The 14,304-nt window shown below is 34.4% G+C and overlaps 1 non-coding gene across 1 annotated transcript in view; it reads left to right on the top strand.

Annotated features, from left to right (window-relative positions):
- Positions 1-9,691: 9,691 nt before the first annotated feature.
- LOC111045591 overlaps positions 9,692-14,304 on the top strand; it is a 161,422-nt gene continuing 156,809 nt past the window's right edge. Inside the window, exon 1 of the transcript XR_005571389.1 lies at positions 9,692-9,800. This is a non-coding gene — a transcript (uncharacterized LOC111045591). The remainder of the gene's footprint in view (positions 9,801-14,304) is intronic.

Below are 14,304 nucleotides of genomic sequence, written 5' to 3'. Positions count from 1 at the left end.
ACGTAATTATTCTTGTTATGTTGGTAGTATGTAAGTAATTTTTCTCAATCTCGATATCAATACTCGAAATTTTGAACTTCGATCTGTTCTAGTATCGATTATGTCGATGTCGATATATAATGATACTAGCGATATAGACCATCGATTATTTTTAAATACTGGGACCCGGTTGCACAAAAGCCGGTTAAATTTTATTATTTTAATTGTAGTTAATTTCACGAGACCAATAAGAGAAGGCTTTTTTTTAAAGGAAACTGAACCCCACTCGTTTAAAATGAAATGAGGTTATAAATTTGATTGTAGCTTACCGTATATAATAAGAGTACAATATTAAGTTATATAAATTTGGTTGCAGCTTATATAACTTAGTTAGGCATAATAAATACAAAATTAAGCAAATTTAAAATTAAAAATTATAAATTTGCTTCATAAAAGCCTGTTGAATTTTAATCGTGATTAATTCCACTAGAATCAATCAGAGAAGCCGCTTTTTCAAAATAGGCTTTTCGAATTGGTTCTCGTAAAATAATAATAATTTCTCTGATTGCCGATGAATTGCCACCAGAGTACAAAACATAAATACATAATCATTATAATATACATATGAAAGTTGCTAATAATAAACTTTGTCCTAATAATTATTATGATACCCCACTATAATAATATGTGTCTGGGTAAATTAGTCACGGATAAAATTTAACCGGTTTTTGTGCAACCGGGCCATAGTTTTTTGAATTGTGTGTTGGCGGCAGCAAATACACACTAATGATTAAGGCATACTAATTACTGAAAACATTTTCTGAGAAGTTCACTTGTTTATTGTCTGTAATAGTAAGCTGAGAAGTGATGAAAAGTGGAAAACAAAAGAACTGTCTACAGTACCTATATAATTCAATACAATTCACTTCAATTTAATTTGAGGTAGGTCTGATAAAACATGTATTAGTTTAATAAGTAATGAAGCATTTTAAACTAGTCGAATCAAGGGCTATAATAGGCTACTAATAATAACAAAACACTATAAAATAATGTGGAGCTCAAGAGCACAAAAAAGAGATCAAGATTGAAGATTTACTATAATAATATTATTTTTGGTGTGAGTAAATATACTCACATGAGCGTCAGGAGTGTGCGTGGGTAATGAGAAGACGACATTCGTTTTTAAAATTGGCAGAATTTAGAAAAATTTATTATAAGTCAATAAATATCTGAATCAATACAAAAGTGAGAATAAAAATTATCAAAAGTACAGCATTAAAAATATCAGAAAAGCGTCACTCCAATATTTTTATGAATTGTTGTAAACTGTAAATTTTGAAGCTTTGGTTTATAAAGCTCTTCTCTTTCTGTATACAGAAGTTTATTATACACTTCCTTACAAATTTTTAGCTATTCAACATTGAAAAGATAAAGATGATTACGGCACTGTATACCTGATGCCTGATGTAGGCTATAGGCCTACAATGGGAGGAAAAATTCATCAAGCATTCCAGTTATTAGGAAGTAGTATCAAATCCAATACGGTAGGCCATAGCCTACTATAGATAGAAGGCCGGAACATGTTCAATATGGCAACGTGTGGTTCAGGCCGACCATGCTTTATTTGATACGGTATGCATAGATTGATCACACCATTAGAAAAAATATATTTTGTAGAATCATTTGTATTATTGTATATTATGAAATCATTTGTATTTGTTAGTAGGGATAGTACCTAAGTATTTGATTTAATATGTCAATAATGTGATTATAAACCCACAGAGATATGTAAAGATAGATTAAACTATTGCTATTGGATATCAATTCTTCTGTGAATTTTGTTGTATACTATTATGGCTAGATATTGGGTTAATGAACAAAGTTTAATGAATTATCATTATTCCAGCAATTTATTCTTTCAATAACCTATTAATTCATTATTAATATGAATATTATCACTTCTCTTTGTGAGGCTACTTTGAAATTATTAAAACATGATATAAATCTTCAATACGGTACCGTACTCTTTGTATTTTTTCTTCCAAAACACGACTAGTTCCAACTCATCTAAAGCCATTTTTCCTAAATAAAAAAAGATGAGTTGAAACAAGTCTTGTTTTAAAAGAAAAAAGAATAATAAAGGGTAGGGTACTTGATGATGTGTTTTAATATAAATTTATGGATATTATTACGAGCAAAAACTAAATGGTAGTAGAATATATTCCCTTTGATAGATATTATTGAACTATCGATTATCATTACGGTGTGTATAGTTAGTTATAAATGCACAAAAAGCGAATGCATTAAATTCAGAAGTTTCTTAAAAAGAAGACAATATTCGACTTTCATATTTTTATTTTACATTTAGAAGGTACTATTCAATATTTTCATCTATTAATGAAATACATTCGATCATTAAAATTGCTCGTAGGAAATACAGACACAGAAAGTACCGTACAGTGAAATATATTGCCAATCTAGGCATTATATTTGAAACTCCTAGAACAAAAGTTAAAATTAGTCTATCAGTTAATATTATATATTTTTTTACTATCATTGAATTGAATTTCACAGTATTGCATAAAGCTGGTAGTTAATCGGGAGTCTACCCAAGTGAATTCAATTTGCTCGGCCTGAAGCTGAGCTTGACTGCGACGTTGCTAAGTTGTGCGCTCCAGCCTTTATCTAAAGTAAGCCATGGGTAGGCCTACTAGTCTTTTGTTGAATTTTATTTTTGGATTCATTTTCCTGTAAATTCATGATTTCAAATATTTTCTCATTTGAATTTTTGTTTTAAACTTTTGAAGAAGTTTCCAATCATCTCAGATTTCATTGGTTTTCAGCTCTTGAGCTAAATCGACACTTGTTTGATGAATATGTTTGTTGAGGTAGGTACTGTACGATCATTTTCAAAAGTAGTATGCAAAACCAATGATCGCGGCAACTGGCTAACTGTTCAACAAACAGTTTGTCAAGCATCTGTCAAGTCTGGATCTAGCTGTCCATAACAATCATTGTGAACAAAATTCATTCCATTTATTTATTCAAATAAATAATTTAACATGAATTTATCCGTTTATTAGCTCCTCTGAATATGGCAGATCATGACTTCCCTCCTTAGTTGAATTTATGGTTATCAAATGATGAAAAAATCAAAGGATTTTTTCTGACCAAGTGGTACAGGAAGGTGGCTTAGGATATTGTCAATGATTGTCCAATAGTAGACTGGCATTGGTATTGTCAGAACGATTGTATAGACTATTATTACGCCTCACATTAGTTTTTGTTCTCCTGAACAGTTTATTCTGCTTTCTTCTTTGGTATGCTCTACTTGGAACTTTCTTCTCTATTCCTATTCAAGAATTGCAACTAATTCATCTTGAATAGTCTAAACACACGGCCTCTTTGATCAAATTAACCGTTGCATTTCCAATATTTTTTTAAAATTAGTATTTTGATGCAAGCTGTTCTATCAAGAAGCTAAGAGATGGTGGCACCATCTTTTTTCAATAACTTATTATATAATTGAAGAACTATAACATTAAAATTATTAACTGTAGTATATTTCATACTATAGTTACTGTATGCTTATATTTTCGCCCCAATTAACTCAAATCCTACAGAACACAAATAAAATCTGAACATATAAGTAACCTATGTTTCCTTTCAAGCCGCATGCAATTTGGTCCAGTTTAACGTTAACAGTAACTTACTTTTGAAAAAGTTCCTGATATAAAAAGATACAGTAGCATACTTCAGGACTACATCAGCTCAGAAAATATTAATTTTCAAATAAGATAAGAATTTTTCAATAATCAATTAGCCTCTGCTATAAAATGTACTGGCAAATGCTAACTTAATATAGCTCGGCTATATGTACAGCTCTTCAGTTATATGTATAGCTCTTCAGCCATATGTATAGCTCTTTAGCTTTATGAATAGCTCTTCATCTATATGAATAGCTCTTAGGCTTTATTCTCCGCCATACAGCTTTGGCAGGGCAGAAATAATCAATACAAGTAGTGTACATTGATTTATTGATTGAAGGGGTGCTTTGACTCGTATCAAACTGAAGCAAGGCTATTGATAATTTGTCAGTATACCGTGACTGTATAGGCTACTGATTCCCTGAATACAAGTCGTATTCTGATCTGTTCAATCTACTCCAATTACATAGCTCTCTCTCTCTCTCTCACTCTCTCTCTCTCTCTCTCTCACACACACACACACACACACACACACACACACACACACACACACACACACACACACACACACACACACACACACACACACACACACACACACAGATTACTATCACTCACTCATTCTCTCCCTGTCATCAAATCTCTCATCTTTCTTGCATCATTGTCATCACGTTCAATCTCTGCTTGCAAATTCATCCGATGAGCAGATTTCATCCTCAAGGCGTGAATAGGGTTTAAGATTTCAATTATTATTATTTGATTCTCCCTTCAACCAGCATCCAAACTGCGGGCGGCAACCTCGCCGAAAATTCTCATCAATTTTCAAATAATTCTGTTCAGCTCTTTGACCTTTTTTGTTCTATTGATTTTTTAAAGAATTTCTTCTTTCCCTCATTTTCAATACTCGCATATTTTATTGTCTCCCTCTGTCTCTCTTTAGTCTGTTATATCAAATGAAGATCAACTTGGGGTCTTGGGGAACACTAGACAAAGAGGATAAGAATAGCCTACTCATCTATATAGTGATAATTTAATAAAGATCATATTGTTTCTAATTGTATTCCTCAGTATTTTATATTTTTCCTGCAATGATCTTCTATTCTGATACGATTCTATATTTCATTGGATCCTATCTGTACGTAGGAACATGTACTTGTGCAACAAGTGTATTTACGATAAAAGACGTCACATAATGAACCAATTTAGTGTGACTTGAAATGTGTGATGAGGTTCTCAAAAGTCTAAAACCAGTCAGATTTACAAACGGAGCAAATCAAGAGGAAAATCGAGAGAAAAGTCGATACAGAAAGAAAAGCCATGAAGATGAATACAAGAAAAGTCAGTGGTGGAACAAATTAGTTTTGATTAGATTCATTTGGATTGTAATAATATTGCAGGACTGGCCGTCAGGCTCGCTTCGCTCGCCATATCCGTCTCTTCTTCTTCTGCTTCAATCGTCCGATTGGTTGGCAGCTTTCCATCTTTGTCTGTCCATAGCCAGCTGTTTTAGTTGGGTATAGCTCTGGACCTCAAGATCCCCGGGTTATCTGCTTCAAATATTGTAGCCGGGGTCTTCCACGAGCCCGTTGTCCACTGATTGCACCTTCCAGTATTGTTAGCGTAAATTCGCTGTGTCTTATAATATGTCCTATCCAAGAATGCCGTCTGTCCCTAAGAAATTTCAATAGAGTTTTTTGTGTCTCTTCAGCCCTTTGAAATACTTCTTCATTTGTTATTCTATCGGTCCATTTTATTTTCAGCATTCGCCTCCAACACCATACTTCAAATGCATTAATTGCCTTTTCTTCCGCCTTACCGATAGTCCATGTCTCTGAGCCATATAGTGCAATACTCCAGATACAACTCTTTATAAGTCTCTTTCTCAAATCCAAATTCAGACTTTTGGAGGAAAGCACATTCCGTTTATTGATGAAAATGGCCTTGGCTTCTCTTATACGGCGCTTTATGTCTTCTTTGTCTTTTCCATCCTCTGAAATAATGCTACCTGGTATTTAAATTTTTTTACTTGTTTGAGGGCGTTATTCTCTATCTTTACTATTTCAAAATCAAGATTCTTGGAGCAGATCATCACTTCTGTCTTAGCCTTATTTATCTCCATGTAAAATTCATTTTTGAGAATGTCATGCAAGGTATTCAGCACTCTCTCTAGATTACCTTTATCTTGTGCCACTATTGCAATAACGTCTGCAAAGCGGAGCATTTGCACTCTTAATCCATTTAACTTGATTCCTGAACAATATTCCTCACATTTATTGACAGCCTGTTCTACATAGATATTGAACAAAAGCGGTGACAAACTACAACCCTGCCTTACTCATCTCTTGATGGCAGCTTCTCTTTGTTTCTCACCCACCTTTATAAATGCTGTTTGAGCAGTATACAGCTCTCTTATGATCCTTCTGTCTCTGTAATCTACTTTGATTGTTTTGAGTGTTTGCATGAGGACATTCCAATTTACCCTATCAAATGCCATGAGCAAATCTACAAAAGCAATATACATCTTCTTATTTACTTCGAAACTCTTTTCCACAATGTTCCTTGAACACAATATAGCTTCTCTTGTTCCTCTATTCCTTCTGAAGCCAAATTGGTCATCTGCTAGGTTTGCATCTATTTTACCTTCAATCCTTTTCAAAATAACGCTTGTTAGTATTTTGGATGTATGCGACAGAATACTCAGTGTTCTATATTCCTCACATCTTGTTGCATTACTTTTTTTCGGTAACATCACCATCAAGCTTTTCTTAAAATCAAGTGGAACTTTTCCGGTTATATATATCTCATTCAAAAGGGTAAATAGAACGTGTCTCATCTCTTCATTGAGCGCTTGCAGAAGTTCAGCAGGAATATCATCTACTCCATAAGCTTTCTTTGACTTGAGATCATGTAACGCTTTTTCCATTTCTGGAAAAGCAATCGGTGGTCCCAACTCATCAAAAGGTACATCGTCCTCGTTTTCTATTCCCTCAAAGCATTCTGCATCACCATAGAGACTTTCTACATATATCCGTCTAGCCAGTTTAATTTTTGTGATTTTGTGCTCAAATAACATACTAAATCGATCCCAACCAAAAATTTGATGACAGGTATGTTGGCACTGGACGTGCACTTACACCGTTATTTTGTTATTCAATTTGGTTTGTAGGCAATCTAAACAATCTAGCCCTGGACCACCGACTGGATCGTCCAAGAAGGAGATCAGCAGGCTCGCTTCGCTCGCCTGCATTTTTCATTTGAGCATTTTTATCATAATATGCTAGGACAATCCAGTCGGGGGCCCAGACTAAACGTCTGGCTAAACGGATATGGCGAGCGAAGCGAGCCTGACGGCTAGTAATATAATATTCCCAGGATTGAAGTAGCAGTGCCCAATCAATTTTTCCGCGATAAATGCATTTAAATCTTCAACTTGGTGCCAACCTAACAAAGTCAACTCAACTTAATGCCAACCTGACAAAATTATTAATTTAGTTGCCAGTTAACAACTGTTTCGAACAGGTACTCTATCTATATGAAAGCAGTATTGTCTTGATATTGGCAATATTTGACAATATTGATACATAATTATGAATTTGACAGAATTGAGGATGACAATTTTATGGATCTAAAAGTTCAGATGAATACAGTGAATACAGATTTACTATTGAACAAGAAATGTAGCTTCCTTCAAGAGACGTAGTACTGATGTCTATTAAATGGTGATTACATGATGCTTATACAATTTAGATGCTAAATGCTCTGTATACTAAATTAGATGCTTATACAATTTTCCGTATCAAATACTGTAAGTTGAACTAATATAAGAATAATTTTATTGATAAAATGTTATAGTTTTTGTCAAGCCAGTACTGGAGATACTGAGGAGGAGGAGGAGGAGGAAGAAGAGTAAGAAGAGGAAAGAAGAAGAAGAAGTAGAAGAAGAAGAAGGAGGAGTGTAGTTTGGTTCAATGAATGGAAATTTAGGTGTTTGCGTCATACAGCTGTGATTCTGTCTGGGGAGGGGGGGGGGAAGAAGTTTGTAAAGGAGGGTGGAGGTCATCCCCTTTTTTTAACCCTATATAGAAAATCAGACAAGCAACAGTCTGTTGTCCGAAGGCTAGTATTGTAGGGGGGTGGGTTATTGCTGCAATAGAGAGTGAGTGCTCTAGAAGGTGTCAATGTGCAACAGGCGGTAAAAAGGATGAGGAGGAGGTGGAGCCGGTGCGGGAAGAGGGGATGGAGTGGGAGGAGGAGGAGGAAGCTAAGAAGTGCGAGAAGAAATAGTGGAGGATGGAGGAGGAAGAGAAAGCAGATGAGGAGGAGAAGGAGATGAAGGAGGCAAATTGGGAGAAGAAGGAAAAGGAGGATAAGAGGATAAGGAGGAGGAGGAGGAGGAGTGGAGAGAGGAAAAGAAGACAGTAAAGGAAATAATGAGAAGATTATAGGAGGTGATGAAATGGGAGAGAAGACGGTGAAGGATAAATAGTGAGAAGAAGATCGGAGTAGGTGATGTAATGCAAGGATAGAAGAAGAATTGTACAATAAAACTAATTAATGGAACAGAACATTTTGTATGGGAAATTGGAAATATTTTAAGACTGGGCACCAAGAAATGACCATTAAAAAAATACATAGAAAAAGAGCGAGAAAATCTAGATGAGCATGTAATAACTAGAGAGAAGGCAGAAAGAAAATGAAGATGATGCAGGAGTAAAAATCTATTTATTTTGTTTCAATAGTTGGAAATTATGAAATCATTGCAAAATTGGGAGAATATAATAACAAGCACATTGCTTCACGAATGAATTTAGAAGTAAGCGGTGCTTTCCGCCTATCTGATTCAGTTTACTGTAGTAGGTTCGATACTATCATAGAGAAAGCATACAAAAGCGTTGCCATGCTTATTCTTTAATACTACATTCTATAGAGTACAAATAGCAAGCAAGAAAACCATCAGGAGATTCAGCAGTAGTACAAAAAAAAAAACTGAAAAGAAGTCCAGTACACGATAAAAGAGAGGAGAAGCGGAGAAAATCAGGAGACACATTGAGGGAGACCAGGTCTTGCGACAGTAGAAAAAGAACAGATAAATTAGAAGAAAGTGCCTCCATAGGAGAAAATAGAGAGGAATACAAACAAAAAATCAGGAGAAACTTTGAGGAGGAGATGGAGATTGGGACATGAAGCAGTAGAACGAGAACAAAAAAAGGCCAGCAAAAATAAAAATGAAGAGAAGAACAAGTAAAATCAGGAGAAACATTACAAGAAGGAGATCAGGACATGCAATAGTAGAAGAACAACAGAAAACCCAGAAGAAAAGGTCAGTAAAGTAAAATGAAGAGGTAAAATGGAAAATCAGGAGACACATTGAAGAGGAGAAGAAGAAGAAGAAGAAGAAGAAGAAGAAGAAGAAGAAGAAGAAGACGAAGAAGAAGAAGAAGAAGAAGAAGAAGAAGAAGAAGAAGAAGAAGAAGAAAGAAGAAGAAGAAGAAGAAGAAAGAAGAAGAAGAAGAAGAAGAGAAGAAGAAGAAGAAGAAGAGAGAAGAAGAAGAAGAAGAAGAAGAAGAAGAGAAGAAGAGAAGAAGAAGAAGAAGAAGAAGAAGAAGAAAGAAGAAGAAGAAGAAGAAGAAGAGAAGAAGAAGAAAGAAGAAGAAGAAGAAGAATAAGAAGAAGAAGAAGAAGAAGAAGAAGAAGAAGAAGAAGAAGAAGAAGAAGAAGAAGAAGAAGAAGAAGAAGAAGAAGAAGAAGAAGAAGAGAAGAAGAAGAAGAAGAAGAAGAAGAAGAAGAAGAAGAAGAAGAAGAAGAAGAAGAAGAAGAAGGAGGAGACAAAGTGTGAAGCAGCAGGTTGGATTTAGAGAGATGATTTTGAACGTAAACATAATGGTTTGGGGTGAGGGGTGGAAGGGAAGGGGTTGTTGACGTTGATGTTTTTGCGTGGGAGGGTTGGCAGCAGTTGGGGGTTGTGATGATGAGGGGGTGGTTTCCAGCCACCTCACATCTCAGTCAGTGTGCTTTGGGACGCCGTTGCGAGTGCATCTCCTCCGAGTGGAGTGGGTTCGCGTCCTGTTATCCCACCGTGCCGCTAAAACATCCCACCTGTAACTAGTGAAACAGGTAACTGATCCCACTATCCCACTTGAGAATGTATGATGTTTTTGCATGCATTGGGCTCTGAGTGTTTGGTCTACAGATGCAGAATGATATTAAGGAATTGATATCATTCTTATCAAAATCCTGACTGTTATCAATTCTTGTTCCATTCATGATAAGCAATTATAAGGAAATTAATTCTGTTCGAACATATATTTCCGTATGAAAAAAGACAATTACAGTATAATTACTTGCATGAATTAAATTCTGAATGTGTGAACCACAGTATCAGAATTATCTCGAGGAATTGATAAGATTTGTTGGTGATATTCTTATCAGAATTCTGAGAATTGTCAATTTGTGTTTTTTCTATAATTGGAAATAGTTAGGAAATCGATTCCATTATCGTATTTGAGAATATATACTGGTTTTGCATGCATTGTACTCTGAGATCATGGTCTTTCGAAGCAGAATGATGTTGAGGTGTTGAGGAATTGATTAGAGCTGCTGGTATAAATTATCAGAATAATGAGTATTGTCAATTTACGATCATGAATGAAGAGGTACCTAATTTGATCTCATTTTACCAATCTCGTTCTACATATAACGCATTTTGATTCTATGAAGGCTGAATGATATTGAGGAGTTGATTTGCTTTTTTGGTTTCTTATGAAAATCATGTATATTGACAAGTTTTGTTTCGTTTCAAATAAATAGGACATTGATTCTTCTATCTCAATTCACTATAGTTTCGTTTTAATGTTCATTGACATGTGTGCTGTCTTGGGGGCAGAATAATTGAAGGAATTGATAAGATTTGCTTGTATCATTCTCATCAGAATCTTGAGTGAAGATGTATATTGTCAGTTTTTGTTCCATTCATAGTAAGATTATGATATTATGTTGATTCTACCATACTATTTGACTAAAAGATTCATTGAGAAATGAAGGAAGTATTCTCTGTTTGGAAAGAATAATATTGAGGATATTATGAAGTTTGTTAATGATACTTTCACCAGAAATATGAATATTGACATTTTCTGTTTCCTGAGGCCTAATAAATGACAAAAAATTCAGAAATTGGTTTCACCATGTTATTTGATTAGACGCTAGTCAATTTGAATCACCATACACCGTTTATTGTTCAAAAGAGTACCTATTATAATTGATGAGGATTCGATGGGATCTTTGTTGTCATTGTGACCTTAAAAATTATGTATTGCTGACAATTCTCCATTCATTGATCATAGGGGAATGATCCCACTTTACTAGTCTGGTTTTGCAAGCATAAATCGCACTCTGCTCATTGTCCTTCGGAGCAGAATAATATTGAGGATAAGACAGGATTTTCTAGAGAAAATATTTCTTCAATATTGAATAAAACAGTTTGGTGAGAATACTCTGACTCAGTATGTGAAGTAAACTCATTCAATTCGTGAACATGCCACATAAACAGCAGATAGCTGTTGTTATCTAAAGCGCTTAGGGCTTGTAGGCCCTTCTACACTGAAGTCAACTCTGATAAGGCGAAATTCATTAAATTCTTCAATAAACAACTGGTAACCATGAATTTTTATAGGTATCTTCACTTTTCAAAGAATATACATGATACGAATTGTTTTAAAATATCAGTACTGAACGAAAATATCAATGAATCTGATCAATCTTATACAAATTACAACAAAAAAAAAATTGAATTTGAGCTTGACAACTTACGACTGGTACATCTACTTTCCGTCTTTAACGAGATTGAGCCACTAGCCTAACATCTATACATTCAATTACAAAATGAGTTTCTGTCATTTATTATATACTGTAGGATAAACATAGATTGAATCATTGATTTACATAAAAAGATTTGAAATCGTCTCAACAAGTCTATTGAAAAATATAGAAACCAGTTTCGGTTTCATTTGGTTCATTCATTATTAATACCTCGTAAAATGAAAAGTATAAAGATTGAGAATTGAATAGCAGGGCTAATAGAGATAACCTTTTAGGTTATGTTACTGTTATACACTCCATGTGTGTCAGCCTACCACGTAATCTTGATGCTGTGAGATTCGAGAGCTGATGGCACAATTCCCCACTTCTTAAGCTGGGTTTTCGTTTGTGCGTAAATGCCGTCGTCGACCACGACAGGGTGAGGATCTCAGATTGGGTGGAATTCAATATTGGTCTAAATAACCTAAATGATTATGATCAATTATGTTTTAATGGGGGAGGATGAGTTTATACTTTTTATGGCAATATGTTGATATTATTATAAATGTATGATTCTTGAATAAAAAACACAAAGAATGAAATGTTACTTGATCAGCTGTTTTAGCACACTTGAAATTTGGACAATATGAATGTCAACAAGGCTTGTCGTCGTTGACTGCGGAAGTTTACGCACAAACGAAAATGTACCTTTATTAGTTATCAAGGAATGGTGTCAAAATCAGCACTTGATGGACGGAGACCCTCCCGATTCCGAATAGCAGTATGCTTAGTTTAAGTGAAGCTATATGATTGGTAGTTGGTTGACGCACGAAGCTAACAGTCTGTCATTGGCCGAGACTAGATACACAATGGGCCCATACACACGCCCACAATGAGCGCTCCGTCCATTGATGACACAGCTGAGTGATGTAGATTGTATGGCTTAGCCAATGACAGCTTTTAACCATTGGTGTTTTTTTTGTCAGTAACTGACCGAAAATCTGAAAAAAGCTGTAATGATTACTATTTTCTATAATAAAGTATCTATCCTTATATCACTTTCACTTTATCCCAGAAAGACAGGTCTAGATTGGATACATTAATCAATCGAAAGATCTATATGTTGAAAATCAATATATATATTTTGATAGGGAAAACATTTATGCTGTGAATAACACAGTTTTATCAACGCAAAAACCTCCAACAGAAGGAATTTCAGCTTTGATTCAAAGCATATTGATTGTAAGTATTATTAAAATTATATTATTATTATTATATTTAGTGAATTATATTTATCATTATTATTGTATATTCAGTTACAGCAGTTTTCATTTTCACTATAAATTTATCCCATTGATAACATTCAATTTTATCAGTAAAATAGAGATTTCAACTCATTGACTGAATCGCATTGGACTCATTTCCTACAGTCAATAAGTAGAAGCATCTTACATTGAAAAATTACTTAATATTAGTATTATAAGCGTTAACATTGCAGAAAGTAATATATCAAGAAACTTAACTCTGCAAATATTAGCTTTGATTAGTGTATCAAGCCCAAACGTTTCGAATATCGATTTTGTAGACATTGAAATTGAAGGCTGAAGCCTACACTCCTGCACTTGAAAGTTACCAAGTGCTTTCTCATGTAAGACATTGACATGTAATTTAACTTCCTCTCGCTAACAAACAAATATCTCAAACTTTGTTCGCGAATGATACATTGTGATTAGATAATAGGTAGCAAAACTGAGTACGGTATCATTTGAGCAGAACGTTTGAAGGATCTGAGAACTTTAACTTCAAGTCGAATCAGAAGGCTACTGGTGTCGGAATACGGTAAGCCTACTCTCTACTCTGTAGCGATTTAAAATTTTAAAAGTTAACCGTACTATTCTCTAAACATGAAATTCACTTTCTGCGACGTAGCAGTGGTCTTAATGCTCAAAATAACTAACTACCTACTAAAATTGATTCATCACAATGTCTTAATCACAGATTTATTGATTTATTATGCTTGTTACTCGTACTTCTCATATTATTTCTCTAATGTTAGATTACATCCCCACTTTTTCGTTATGCATGAGTACCTTATGTAAAGTGTAGCTAGATTATTCGTGGTACCCATATGAGAGTGGTGTTGTTGATGATGATGTTATAAGTGATTGACATTACAAGCTTTGCCTGCAGTACTTTCAATTATCTGTAAAAAATATATATATTATGAGTGCTAATAGATAATAATAATTAAAGTTCTTTAGTCTAGAGTATATAGAAAGAGTATATAATTATAACAGTGTAAATAAAATCTACACTGATATAATAATATTATTTATAAAGTCTGTTCAAGAATAAGTTACATAGTACTGACTTGTACGGTAGAATAGAATCAAAGCTTAGTAGACTACCTAGAACCTTTACAGTAGGTAGGTAACATAGAGATCTAAGTTCTTGTACAATCAGAATGGAAGTAAGATATTCTATGCTAGAATGAATAATAAATCCGAGTCGCAGAAATGTATAAATGCATCGGCAAGATGGCTGAATATCTCCAACGCACCTCACTGGCAGAATACATTTGAATAGTTAGGCATCTACATAGTAATGAGTTGTAGTTGCTTTTGAAATAGGCCAACTTATTTCAACTGCTTCGGCATTCAAACTTTTCAAGTTTCACAACGAAAGTTTGCATCAGTTAGAGTGTACCTACTTTATTTATAATTTATTTATTCATTTTTATTTATTGGAGTCTCAAACATTTTCCCAGTTTTCTATCTAACTGCATCGACCTGTGTGAGTTGCATAGTGTTTTATATTATTTCGC

The sequence above is a fragment of the Nilaparvata lugens genome, chromosome 5 (genome assembly GCF_014356525.2).
Source record: "Nilaparvata lugens isolate BPH chromosome 5, ASM1435652v1, whole genome shotgun sequence".
Taxonomy (NCBI): Eukaryota; Metazoa; Arthropoda; class Insecta; order Hemiptera; family Delphacidae; genus Nilaparvata; species Nilaparvata lugens.
Note: the sequence above shows the minus strand (reverse complement) of the source record. Positions and strands in the feature narration are given on the sequence as shown.